Source organism: Patagioenas fasciata, chromosome 6 (assembly GCF_037038585.1).
Source record: "Patagioenas fasciata isolate bPatFas1 chromosome 6, bPatFas1.hap1, whole genome shotgun sequence".
NCBI classification, from domain to species: domain Eukaryota; kingdom Metazoa; phylum Chordata; class Aves; order Columbiformes; family Columbidae; genus Patagioenas; species Patagioenas fasciata.
This window is the reverse complement of record NC_092525.1, coordinates 42293163-42307665: the sequence shown is the minus strand read 5'-3', so window position 1 is coordinate 42307665 and position 14503 is coordinate 42293163.

Below are 14503 nucleotides of genomic sequence, written 5' to 3'. Positions count from 1 at the left end.
TCTTGCCTCCCTTTGGCCTGCTCCCTTGGCTTTCTCCCTCTGTTCCATATCCTTCTTCCCGACTTGTCTCTTGGAGACTTTTGGCCACTTTGCACCCAAGTCTGGGGATGTTTTGGAAACTTTTCAGAGGCCTCGCTGCTGACAGGGGGGACAGCAGGCAGTGACAGGCCCGGGGCTGACAGGCTCCCCGTCCCCTAGCGGGCGCTTGGCTGCCACACTCAGCTGACATAGAACCTTTGTCACAATGCCCGCTACCGTGGTGAGGATGCGGGCACTCTGCAGGTGACAGGGACCCAGCAGGACTTGGTGTCAGTTCAGCAATTGCTCAGTTCCCCAAAGAAGCTGAATTCTGCAAATTGCTGCTTTTGCTCTTGAAATGATGTCATCAGGTGGGTGTTTTGGTGTAATACACTGAAAACCAGAGCAGAAATGCTGAAATATTCCCATGATATGCATGGTCTCTGCACCAAACCACCACGACTCAGCCTAAATACATCTGCCGCTTGTTCTCTTGTACTGCCAGCAGATTGTGGAAGTACAGTGTAAAAACCATCTTTATAGAGAGATCTTTGTGGTTTAGGCTTAGTCTAAGTGTCTCAAGTAGCCGGGGCTTTTGTTTGGGCCTAATCCATAAGGTCTGATGGCTTTCCTCCTCATCTCAAGATGAATGTGGTAGAAAATATAAATCAAGGAAACGTCCTTTGGCCTAGCCTTGCCTTGCCTTGCCTTATTTCCTTCTCATCCTGTTCTCTGTCCCTGCCTCTCTCACTAAGCCCTCGTCTGGCTGCATGTCTCTTCTTTCCTCTCTCCTTTTCTCAAACTCTCCTGCTTCCTGGCTTTCGTCTTTCAATTCCTCCATTTCAGTCCTGCAGCCCGGCACTACTTTTTCCTCTTGCCTCCCTTTGGCCTGCTCCCTTGGCTTTCTCCCTCTGTTCCATATCCTTCTGCCCGACTTGTCTCTTGGAGACTTTTGGCCACTTTGCACCCAAGTCTGGGCATGTTTTGGAAACTTTTCAGAGGCCTCGCTGCTGACAGGGGGGACAGCAGGCAGTGACAGGCCCGGGGCTGACAGGCTCCCCCTCCCCTAGCGGGCGCTCGGCTGCCACACCCAGCTGACATAGAACCTTTGTCACAATGCCCGCTACCGTGGTGAGGATGCGGGCACTCTGCAGGTGACAGGGACCCAGTAGGACTTGCTGTCAGCTCAGCAATTGCTCAGTTCCCCAAAGAAGCTGAATTCTGCAAATTGCTGCTTTTACTCTTGAAATGGTGTCATCAGGTGGGTGTTTTGGTGTAATACACTGAAAACCAGAGCAGAAATGCTGAAATATTCCCATGATATGCATGGTCTCTGCACCAAACCACCACGACTCAGCCTAAATACATCTGCCGCTTGTTCTCTTGTACTGCCAGCAGATTGTGGAAGTACAGTGTAAAAACCATCTTTATGGAGAGATCTTTCTGGTTTAGGCTTAGTCTAAGTGTCTCAAGTAGCCGGGGCTTTTGTTTGGGCCTAATCCATAAGGTCTGATGGCTTTCCTCCTCATCTCAAGATGAATGTGGTAGAAAATATAAATCAAAGAAACGTCCTTTGGCCTAGCCTTGCCTTGCCTTGCCTTATTTCCTTCTCATCCTGTTCTCTGTCCCTGCCTCTCTCACTAAGCCCTCGTCTGGCTGCATGTCTCTTCTTTCCTCTCTCCTTTTCTCAAACTCTCCTGCTTCCTGGCTTTCGTCTTTCAATTCCTCCATTTCAGTCCTGCAGCCCGGCACTACTTTTTCCTCTTGCCTCCCTTTGGCCTGCTCCCTTGGCTTTCTCCCTCTGTTCCATATCCTTCTTCCCGACTTGTCTCTTGGAGACTTTTGGCCACTTTGCACCCAAGTCTGGGGATGTTTTGGAAACTTTTCAGAGGCCTCGCTGCTGACACGGGGGACAGCAGGCAGTGACAGGCCCGGGGCTGACAGGCTCCCCCTCCCCTAGCGGGCGCTCGGCTGCCACACCCAGCTGACATAGAACCTTTGTCACAATGCCCGCTACCGTGGTGAGGATGCGGGCACTCTGCAGGTGACAGGGACCCAGCAGGACTTGGTATCAGCTCAGCAATTGCTCAGTTCCCCAAAGAAGCTGAATTCTGCAAATTGCTGCTTTTGCTCTTGAAATGCTGTCATCAGGTGGGTGTTTTGGTGTAATACACTGAAAACCAGAGCAGAAATGCTGAAATATTCCCATGATATGCATGGTCTCTGCACCAAACCACCACGACTCAGCCTAAATACATCTGCCGCTTGTTCTCTTGTACTGCCAGCAGATTGTGCAAGTACAGTGTAAAAACCATCTTTATGGAGAGATCTTTGTGGTTTAGGCTTAGTCTAAGTGTCTCAAGTAGCCAGGGCTTTTGTTTGGGCCTAATCCATAAGGTCTGATGGCTTTTTTCCTCATCTCAAGATGAATGTGGTAGAAAATATAAATCAAAGAAACGTCCTTTGGCCTAGCCTTGCCTTGCCTTGCCTTATTTCCTTCTCATCCTGTTCTCTGTCCCAGCCTCTCTCACTAACCCCTCGTCTGGCTGCATGTCTCTTCTTTCCTCTCTCCTTTTCTCAAACTCTCCTGCTTCCTGGCTTTCGTCTTTCAATTCCTCCATTTCAGTCCTGCAGCCCGGCACTACTTTTTCCTCTTGCCTCCCTTTGGCCTGCTCCCTTGCCTTTCTCCCTCTGTTCCATATCCTTCTTCCCGACTTGTCTCTTGGAGACTTTTGGCCACTTTGGACCCAAGTCTGGGGATGTTTTGGAAACTTTTCAGAGGCCTCGCTGCTGACAGGGGGGACAGCAGGTAGTGACAGGCCCGGGGCTGACAGGCTCCCCCTCCCCTAGCGGGCGCTCGGCTGCCACACTCAGCTGACATAGAACCTTTGTCACAATGCCCGCTACCGTGGTGAGGATGCGGGCACTCTGCAGGTGACAGGGACCCAGCAGGACTTGGTGTCAGTTCAGCAATTGCTCAGTTCCCCAAAGAAGCTGAATTCTGCAAATTGCTGCTTTTGCTCTTGAAATGATGTCATCAGGTGGGTGTTTTGGTGTAATACACTGAAAACCAGAGCAGAAATGCTGAAATATTCCCATGATATGCATGGTCTCTGCACCAAACCACCACGACTCAGCCTAAATACATCTGCCGCTTGTTCTCTTGTACTGCCAGCAGATTGTGGAAGTACAGTGTAAAAACCATCTTTATGGAGAGATCTTTGTGGTTTAGGCTTAGTCTAAGTGTCTCAAGTAGCCGGGGCTTTTGTTTGGGCCTAATCCATAAGGTCTGATGGCTTTCCTCCTCATCTCAAGATGAATGTGGTAGAAAATACAAATCAAGGAAACGTCCTTTGGCCTAGCCTTGACTTGCCTTGCCTTATTTCCTTCTCATCCTGTTCTCTGTCCCAGCCTCTCTCACTAACCCCTCGTCTGGCTGCATGTCTCTTCTTTCCTCTCTCCTTTTCTCAAACTCTCCTGCTTCCTGGCTTTCGTCTTTCAATTCCTCCATTTCAGTCCTGCAGCCCGGCACTACTTTTTCCTCTTGCCTCCCTTTGGCCTGCTCCCTTGCCTTTCTCCCTCTGTTCCATATCCTTCTTCCCGACTTGTCTCTTGGAGACTTTTGGCCACTTTGCACCCAAGTCTGGGGATGTTTTGGAAACTTTTCAGAGGCCTCGCTGGTGACAGGGGGGACAGCAGGCAGTGACAGGCCCGGGGCTGACAGGCTCCCCCTCCCCTAGCGGGCGCTCGGCTGCCACACCCAGCTGACATAGAACCTTTGTCACAATGCTCGCTTCTGTGGTGAGGATGCGGGCACTCTGCAGGTGACAGGGACCCAGCAGGACTTGGTGTCAGCTCAGCAATTGCTCAGTTCCCCAAAGAAGCTGAATTCTGCAAATTGCTGCTTTTGCGCTTGAAATGATGTCATCAGGTGGGTGTTTTGGTGTAATACACTGAAAACCAGAGCAGAAAGGTTGAAATATTCCCATGATATGCATGGTCTCTGCACCAAACCACCACGACTCAGCCTAAATACATCTGCCGCTTGTTCTCTTGTACTGCCAGCAGATTGTGGAAGTACAGTGTAAAAACCATCTTTATGGAGAGATCTTTGTGGTTTAGGCTTAGTCTAAGTGTCTCAAGTAGCCGGGGCTTTTGTTTGGGCCTAATCCATAAGGTCTGATGGCTTTCCTCCTCATCTCAAGATGAATGTGGTAGAAAATATAAATCAAAGAAACGTCCTTTGGCCTAGCCTTGCCTTGCCTTGCCTTATTTCCTTCTCATCCTGTACTCTGTCCCAGCCTCTCTCACTAACCCCTCGTCTGGCTGCATGTCTCTTCTTTCCTCTCTCCTTTTCTCAAACTCTCCTGCTTCCTGGCTTTCGTCTTTCAATTCCTCCATTTCAGTCCTGCAGCCCGGCACTACTTTTTCCTCTTGCCTCCCTTTGGCCTGCTCCCTTGGCTTTCTCCCTCTGTTCCATATCCTTCTTCCCGACTTGTCTCTTGGAGACTTTTGGCCACTTTGCACCCAAGTCTGGGGATGTTTTGGAAACTTTTCAGAGGCCTCGCTGGTGACAGGGGGGACAGCAGGCAGTGACAGGCCCGGGGCTGACAGGCTCCCCCTCCCCTAGCGGGCGCTCGGCTGCCACACCCACCTGACATAGAACCTTTGTCACAATGCCCGCTACCGTGGTGAGGATGCGGGCACTCTGCAGGCGACAGGGACCCAGCAGGACTTGGTGTCAGGTCAGCAATTGCTCAGTTCCCTAAAGAAGCTGAATTCTGCAAATTGCTGCTTTTGCTCTTGAAATGATGTCATCAGGTGGGTGTTTTGGTGTAATACACTGAAAACCAGAGCAGAAATGCTGAAATATTCCCATGATATGCATGGTCTCTGCACCTAACCACCACGACTCAGCCTAAATACATCTGCCGCTTGTTCTCTTGTACTGCCAGCAGATTGTGGAAGTACAGTGTAAAAACCATCTTTATGGAGAGATCTTTGTGGTTTAGGCTTAGTCTAAGTGTCTCAAGTAGCCGGGGCTTTTGTTTGGGCCTAATCCATAAGGTCTGATGGCTTTCCTCCTCATCTCAAGATGAATGTGGTAGAAAATATAAATCAAAGAAACGTCCTTTGGCCTAGCCTTGCCTTGCCTTGCCTTATTTCCTTCTCATCCTGTTCTCTGTCCCAGCCTCTCTCACTAACCCCTCGTCTGGCTGCATGTCTCTTCTTTCCTCTCTCCTTTTCTCAAACTCTCCTGCTTCCTGGCTTTCGTCTTTCAATTCCTCCATTTCAGTCCTGCAGCCCGGCACTACTTTTTCCTCTTGCCTCCCTTTGGCCTGCTCCCTTGCCTTTCTCCCTCTGTTCCATATCCTTCTTCCCGACTGGTCTCTTGGAGACTTTTGGCCACTTTGGAGCCAAGTCTGGGGATGTTTTGGAAACTTTTCAGAGGCCTCGCTGGTGACAGGGGGGACAGCAGGCAGTGACAGGCCCGGGGCTGACAGACTCCCCCTCCCCTAGCGGGCGCTCGGCTGCCACACCCAGCTGACATAGAACCTTTGTCACAATGCCCGCTACCGTGGTGAGGATGCGGGCACTCTGCAGGTGACAGGGACCCAGCAGGACTTGGTGTCAGGTCAGCAATTGCTCAGTTCCCCAAAGAAGCTGAGTTCTGCAAATTGTTGCTTTTGCTCTTGAAATGATGTCATCAGGTGGGTATTTTGGTGTAATACACTGAAAACCAGAGCAGAAATGCTGAAATATTCCCATGATATGCATGGTCTCTGCACCAAACCACCACGACTCAGCCTAAATACATCTGCCGCTTGTTCTCTTGTACTGCCAGCAGATTGTGGAAGTACAGTGTAAAAACCATCTTTATGGAGAGATCTTTGTGGTTTAGGCTTAGTCTAAGTGTCTCAAGTAGCCGGGGCTTTTGTTTGGGCCTAATCCATAAGGTCTGATGGCTTTCTTCCTCACTCAAGATGAATGTGGTAGAAAATATAAATCAAAGAAACGTCCTTTGGCCTAGCCTTGCCTTGCCTTGCCTTATTTCCTTCTCATCCTGTACTCTGTCCCAGCCTCTCTCACTAAGCCCTCGTCTGGCTGCATGTCTCTTCTTTCCTCTCTCCTTTTCTCAAACTCTCCTGCTTCCTGGCTTTCGTCTTTCAATTCCTCCATTTCAGTCCTGCAGCCCGGCACTACTTTTTCCTCTTGCCTCCCTTTGGCCTGCTCCCTTGGCTTTCTCCCTCTGTTCCATATCCTTCTTCCCGACTTGTCTCTTGGAGACTTTTGGCCACTTTGCACCCAAGTCTGGGGATGTTTTGGAAACTTTTCAGAGGCCTCGCTGGTGACAGGGGGGACAGCAGGCAGTGACAGGCCCGGGGCTGACAGGCTCCCCCTCCCCTAGCGGGCGCTCGGCTGCCACACCCACCTGACATAGAACCTTTGTCACAATGCCCGCTACCGTGGTGAGGATGCGGGCACTCTGCAGGCGACAGGGACCCAGCAGGACTTGGTGTCAGCTCAGCAATTGCTCAGTTCCCTAAAGAAGCTGAATTCTGCAAATTGCTGCTTTTGCTCTTGAAATGATGTCATCAGGTGGGTGTTTTGGTGTAATACACTGAAAACCAGAGCAGAAATGCTGAAATATTCCCATGATATGCATGGTCTCTGCACCTAACCACCACGACTCAGCCTAAATACATCTGCCGCTTGTTCTCTTGTACTGCCAGCAGATTGTGGAAGTACAGTGTAAAAACCATCTTTATGGAGAGATCTTTGTGGTTTAGGCTTAGTCTAAGTGTCTCAAGTAGCCGGGGCTTTTGTTTGGGCCTAATCCATAAGGTCTGATGGCTTTCCTCCTCATCTCAAGATGAATGTGGTAGAAAATATAAATCAAAGAAACGTCCTTTGGCCTAGCCTTGCCTTGCCTTGCCTTATTTCCTTCTCATCCTGTTCTCTGTCCCAGCCTCTCTCACTAACCCCTCGTCTGGCTGCATGTCTCTTCTTTCCTCTCTCCTTTTCTCAAACTCTCCTGCTTCCTGGCTTTCGTCTTTCAATTCCTCCATTTCAGTCCTGCAGCCCGGCACTACTTTTTCCTCTTGCCTCCCTTTGGCCTGCTCCCTTGCCTTTCTCCCTCTGTTCCATATCCTTCTTCCCGACTGGTCTCTTGGAGACTTTTTGCCAATTTGGAGCCAAGTCTGGGGATGTTTTGGAAACTTTTCAGAGGCCTCGCTGGTGACAGGGGGGACAGCAGGCAGTGACAGGCCCGGGGCTGACAGACTCCCCCTCCCCTAGCGGGCGCTCGGCTGCCACACCCACCTGACATAGAACCTTTGTCACAATGCCCGCTACCGTGGTGAGGATGCGGGCACTCTGCAGGCGACAGGGACCCAGCAGGACTTGGTGTCAGGTCAGCAATTGCTCAGTTCCCTAAAGAAGCTGAATTCTGCAAATTGCTGCTTTTGCTCTTGAAATGATGTCATCAGGTGGGTGTTTTGGTGTAATACACTGAAAACCAGAGCAGAAATGCTGAAATATTCCCATGATATGCATGGTCTCTGCACCAAACCACCACGACTCAGCCTAAATACATCTGCCGCTTGTTCTCTTGTACTGCCAGCAGATTGTGGAAGTACAGTGTAAAAACCATCTTTATGGAGAGATCTTTGTGGTTTAGGCTTAGTCTAAGTGTCTCAAGTAGCCGGGGCTTTTGTTTGGGCCTAATCCATAAGGTCTGATGGCTTTCCTCCTCATCTCAAGATGAATGTGGTAGAAAATATAAATCAAAGAAACGTCCTTTGGCCTAGCCTTGCCTTGCCTTGCCTTATTTCCTTCTCATCCTGTTCTCTGTCCCAGCCTCTCTCACTAACCCCTCGTCTGGCTGCATGTCTCTTCTTTCCTCTCTCCTTTTCTCAAACTCTCCTGCTTCCTGGCTTTCGTCTTTCAATTCCTCCATTTCAGTCCTGCAGCCCGGCACTACTTTTTCCTCTTGCCTCCCTTTGGCCTGCTCCCTTGCCTTTCTCCCTCTGTTCCATATCCTTCTTCCCGACTGGTCTCTTGGAGACTTTTGGCCACTTTGCACCCAAGTCTGGGGATGTTTTGGAAACTTTTCAGAGGCCTCGCTGGTGACAGGGGGGACAGCAGGCAGTGACAGGCCCGGGGCTGACAGACTCCCCCTCCCCTAGCGGGCGCTCGGCTGCCACACACAGCTGACATAGAACCTTTGTCACAATGCCCGCTACCGTGGTGAGGATGCGGGCACTCTGCAGGTGACAGGGACCCAGCAGGACTTGGTGTCAGGTCAGCAATTGCTCAGTTCCCCAAAGAAGCTGAGTTCTGCAAATTGTTGCTTTTGCTCTTGAAATGATGTCATCAGGTGGGTGTTTTGGTGTAATACACTGAAAACCAGAGCAGAAATGCTGAAATATTCCCATGATATGCATGGTCTCTGCACCAAACCACCACGACTCAGCCTAAATACATCTGCCGCTTGTTCTCTTGTACTGCCAGCAGATTGTGGAAGTACAGTGTAAAAACCATCTTTATGGAGAGATCTTTGTGGTTTAGGCTTAGTCTAAGTGTCTCAAGTAGAAAGGGCTTTTGTTTGGGCCTAATCCATAAGGTCTGATGGCTTTCCTCCTCACTCATGATGAATGTGGTAGAAAATATAAATCAAAGAAACGTCCTTTGGCCTACCCTTGCCTTGCCTTGCCTTATTTCCTTCTCATCCTGTTCTCTGTCCCAGCCTCTCTCACTAAGCCCTCGTCTGGCTGCATGGCTCTTCTTTCCTCTCTCCTTTTCTCAAACTCTCCTGCTTCCTGGCTTTCGTTTTTCAAGTCCTCCATTTCAGTCCTGCAGCCCGACACTACTTTTTCCTCTTGCCTCCCTTTGGCCTGCTCCCTTGCCTTTCTCCCTCTGTTCCATATCCTTCTTCCCGACTTGTCTCTTGGAGACTTTTGGCCACTTTGCACCCAAGTCTGGGGATGTTTTGGAAACTTTTCAGAGGCCTCGCTGGTGACAGGGGGGACAGCAGGCAGTGACAGGCCCGGGGCTGACAGGCTCCCCCTCCCCTAGCGGGCGCTCGGCTGCCACACCCAGCTGAAATAGAACCTTTGTCACAATGCCCGCTACCGTGGTGAGGATGCGGGCACTCTGCAGGCGACAGGGACCCAGCAGGACTTGGTGTCAGCTCAGCAATTGCTCAGTTCCCCAAAGAAGCTGAATTCTGCAAATTGCTGCTTTTGCTCTTGAAATGATGTCATCAGGTGGGTGTTTTGGTGTAATACACTGAAAACCAGAGCAGAAATGCTGAAATATTCCCATGATATGCATGGTCTCTGCACCAAACCACCACGACTCAGCCTAAATACATCTGCCGCTTGTTCTCTTGTACTGCCAGCAGATTGTGGAAGTACAGTGTAAAAACCATCTTTATGGAGAGATCTTTGTGGTTTAGGCTTAGTCTAAGTGTCTCAAGTAGCCGGGGCTTTTGTTTGGGCCTAATCCATAAGGTCTGATGGCTTTCCTCCTCATCTCAAGATGAATGTGGTAGAAAATACAAATCAAGGAAACGTCCTTTGGCCTAGCCTTGACTTGCCTTGCCTTATTTCCTTCTCATCCTGTTCTCTGTCCCAGCCTCTCTCACTAAGCCCTTGTCTGGCTGCATGGCTCTTCTTTCCTCTCTCCTTTTCTCAAACTCTCCTGCTTCCTGGCTTTCGTCTTTCAATTCCTCCATTTCAGTCCTGCAGCCCGGCACTACTTTTTCCTCTTGCCTCCCTTTGGCCTGCTCCCTTGCCTTTCTCCCTCTGTTCCATATCCTTCTGCCCGACTTGTCTCTTGGAGACTTTTGGCCACTTTGCACCCAAGTCTGGGGATGTTTTGGAAACTTTTCAGAGGCCTCGCTGGTGACAGGGGGGACAGCAGGCAGTGACAGGCCCGGGGCTGACAGGCTCCCCCTCCCCTAGCGGGCGCTCGGCTGCCACACCCAGCTGACATAGAACCTTTGTCACAATGCCCGCTACCGTGGGGAGGATGCGGGCACTCTGCAGGTGACAGGGACCCAGCAGGACTTGCTGTCAGCTCAGCAATTGCTCAGTTCCCCAAAGAAGCTGAATTCTGCAAATTGCTGCTTTTGCTCTTGAAATGATGTCATCAGGTGGGTGTTTTGGTGTAATACACTGAAAACCAGAGCAGAAACGCTGAAATATTCCCATGATATGCATGGTCTCTGCACCAAACCACCACGATACAGCCTAAATACATCTGCCGCTTGTTCTCTTGTACTGCCAGCAGATTGTGGAAGTACAGTGTAAAAACCATCTTTATGGAGAGATCTTTGTGGTTTAGGCTTAGTCTAAGTGTCTCAAGTAGCCGGGGCTTTTGTTTGGGCCTAATCCATAAGGTCTGATGGCTTTCCTCCTCACTCAAGATGAATGTGGTAGAAAATATAAATCAAAGAAACGTCCTTTGGCCTAGCCTTGCCTTGCCTTGCCTTATTTTCTTCTCATCCTGTTCTCTGTCCCAGCCTCTCTCACTAACCCCTCGTCTGGCTGCATGTCTCTTCTTTCCTCTCTCCTTTTCTCAAACTCTCCTGCTTCCTGGCTTTCGTCTTTCAATTCCTCCATTTCAGTCCTGCAGCCCGGCACTACTTTTTCCTCTTGCCTCCCTTTGGCCTGCTCCCTTGCCTTTCTCCCTCTGTTCCATATCCTTCTTCCCGACTTGTCTCTTGGAGACTTTTGGCCACTTTGCACCCAAGTCTGGGGATGTTTTGGAAACTTTTCAGAGGCCTCGCTGGTGACAGGGGGGACAGCAGGCAGTGACAGGCCCGGGGCTGACAGGCTCCCCCTCCCCTAGCGGGTGCTCGGCTGCCACACCCAGCTGACATAGAACCTTTGTCACAATGCCCGCTACCGTGGTCAGGATGCGGGCACTCTGCAGGCGACAGGGACCCAGCAGGACTTGGTGTCAGCTCAGCAATTGTTCAGTTCCCCAAAGAAGCTGAATTCTGCAAATTGCTGCTTTTGCTCTTGAAATGATGTCATCAGGTGGGTGTTTTGGTGTAATACACTGAAAACCAGAGCAGAAATGCTGAAATATTCCCATGATATGCATGGTCTCTGCACCAAACCACCACGACTCAGCCTAAATACATCTGCCGCTTGTTCTCTTGTACTGCCAGCAGATTGTGGAAGTACAGTGTAAAAACCATCTTTATGGAGAGATCTTTGTGGTTTAGGCTTAGTCTAAGTGTCTCAAGTAGCCGGGGCTTTTGTTTGGGCCTAATCCATAAGGTCTGATGGCTTTCCTCCTCATCTCAAGATGAATGTGGTAGAAAATATAAATCAAAGAAACGTCCTTTGGCCTAGCCTTGCCTTGCCTTGCCTTATTTCCTTCTCATCCTGTTCTCTGTCCCAGCCTCTCTCACTAACCCCTCGTCTGGCTGCATGTCTCTTCTTTCCTCTCTCCTTTTCTCAAACTCTCCTGCTTCCTGGCTTTCGTCTTTCAATTCCTCCATTTCAGTCCTGCAGCCCGGCACTACTTTTTCCTCTTGCCTCCCTTTGGCCTGCTCCCTTGCCTTTCTCCCTCTGTTCCATATCCTTCTGCCCGACTTGTCTCTTGGAGACTTTTGGCCACTTTGCACCCAAGTCTGGGGATGTTTTGGAAACTTTTCAGAGGCCTCGCTGGTGACGGGGGGACAGCAGGCAGTGACAGGCCCGGGGCTGACAGACTCCCCCTCCCCTAGCGGGCGCTCGGCTGCCACACCCAGCTGACATAGAACCTTTGTCACAATGCTCGCTACTGTGGTGAGAATGCGGGCACTCTGCAGGCGACAGGGACCCAGCAGGACTTGCTGTCAGCTCAGCAATTGCTCAGTTCCCCAAAGAAGCTGAATTCTGCAAATTGCTGCTTTTGCGCTTGAAATGATGTCATCAGGTGGGTGTTTTGGTGTAATACACTGAAAACCAGAGCAGAAATGCTGAAATATTCCCATGATATGCATGGTCTCTGCACCAAACCACCACGACTCAGCCTAAATACATCTGCCGCTTGTTCTCTTGTACTGCCAGCAGATTGTGGAAGTACAGTGTAAAAACCATCTTTATGGAGAGATCTTTGTGGTTTAGGCTTAGTCTAAGTGTCTCAAGTAGCTGGGGCTTTTGTTTGGGCCTAATCCATAAGGTCTGATGGCTTTCCTCCTCATCTCAAGATGAATGTGGTAGAAAATATAAATCAAAGAAACGTCCTTTGGCCTAGCCTTGCCTTGCCTTGCCTTATTTCCTTCTCATCCTGTTCTCTGTCCCAGCCTCTCTCACTAACCCCTCGTCTGGCTGCATGTCTCTTCTTTCCTCTCTCCTTTTCTCAAACTCTCCTGCTTCCTGGCTTTCGTCTTTCAATTCCTCCATTTCAGTCCTGCAGCCCGGCACTACTTTTTCCTCTTGCCTCCCTTTGGCCTGCTCCCTTGCCTTTCTCCCTCTGTTCCATATCCTTCTGCCCGACTTGTCTCTTGGAGACTTTTGGCCACTTTGCACCCAAGTCTGGGGATGTTTTGGAAACTTTTCAGAGGCCTCGCTGGTGACGGGGGGACAGCAGGCAGTGACAGGCCCGGGGCTGACAGACTCCCCCTCCCCTATCGGGCGCTCGGCTGCCACACCCAGCTGACATAGAACCTTTGTCACAATGCTCGCTACTGTGGTGAGAATGCGGGCACTCTGCAGGCGACAGGGACCCAGCAGGACTTGCTGTCAGCTCAGCAATTGCTCAGTTCCCCAAAGAAGCTGAATTCTGCAAATTGCTGCTTTTGCGCTTGAAATGATGTCATCAGGTGGGTGTTTTGGTGTAATACACTGAAAACCAGAGCAGAAATGCTGAAATATTCCCATGATATGCATGGTCTCTGCACCAAACCACCACGACTCAGCCTAAATACATCTGCCGCTTGTTCTCTTGTACTGCCAGCAGATTGTGGAAGTACAGTGTAAAAACCATCTTTATGGAGAGATCTTTGTGGTTTAGGCTTAGTCTAAGTGTCTCAAGTAGCCAGGGCTTTTGTTTGGGCCTAATCCATAAGGTCTGATGGCTTTCCTCCTCATCTCAAGATGAATGTGGTAGAAAATATAAATCAAAGAAACGTCCTTTGGCCTAGCCTTGCCTTGCCTTGCCTTATTTCCTTCTCATCCTGTTCTCTGTCCCAGCCTCTCTCACTAACCCCTCGTCTGGCTGCATGTCTCTTCTTTCCTCTCTCCTTTTCTCAAACTCTCCTGCTTCCTGGCTTTCGTCTTTCAATTCCTCCATTTCAGTCCTGCAGCCCGGCACTACTTTTTCCTCTTGCCTCCCTTTGGCCTGCTCCCTTGCCTTTCTCCCTCTGTTCCATATCCTTCTGCCCGACTTGTCTCTTGGAGACTTTTGGCCACTTTGCACCCAAGTCTGGGCATGTTTTGGAAACTTTTCAGAGGCCTCGCTGGTGACAGGGGGGACAGCAGGCAGTGACAGGCCCGGGGCTGACAGACTCCCCCTCCCCTATCGGGCGCTCGGCTGCCACACCCAGCTGACATAGAACCTTTGTCACAATGCCCGCTACCGTGGTGAGGATGCAGGCACTCTGCAGGCGACAGGGACCCAGCAGGACTTGGTGTCAGCTCAGCAATTGCTCAGTTCCCCAAAGAAGCTGAATTCTGCAAATTGCTGCTTTTGCTCTTGAAATGATGTCATCAGGTGGGTGTTTTGGTGTAATACACTGAAAACCAGAGCAGAAATGCTGAAATATTCCCATGATATGCATGGTCTCTGCACCAAACCACCACGACTCAGCCTAAATACATCTGCCGCTTGTTCTCTTCTACTGCCAGCAGATTGTGGAAGTACAGTGTAAAAACCATCTTTATGGAGAGATCTTTGTGGTTTAGGCTTAGTCTAAGTGTCTCAAGTAGCCGGGGCTTTTGTTTGGGCCTAATCCATAAGGTCTGATGGCTTTCTTCCTCACTCAAGATGAATGTGGTAGAAAATATAAATCAAAGAAACGTCCTTTGGCCTAGCCTTGCCTTGCCTTGCCTTATTTCCTTCTCATCCTGTTCTCTGTCCCAGCCTCTCTCACTAACCCCTCGTCTGGCTGCATGTCTCTTCTTTCCTCTCTCCTTTTCTCAAACTCTCCTGCTTCCTGGCTTTCGTCTTTCAATTCCTCCATTTCAGTCCTGCAGCCCGGCACTACTTTTTCCTCTTGCCTCCCTTTGGCCTGCTCCCTTGCCTTTCTCCCTCTGTTCCATATCCTTCTTCCCAACTTGTCTCTTGGAGACTTTTGGCCACTTTGCACCCAAGTCTGGGGATGTTTTGGAAACTTTTCAGAGGCCTCGCTGGTGACAGGGGGGACAGCAGGCAGTGACAGGCCCGGGGCTGACAGGCTCCCCCTCCCCTAGCGGGCGCTCGGCTGCCACACCCAGCTGACATAGAACCTTTGTCACAATGCCCGCTGCCGTGGTGAGGATGC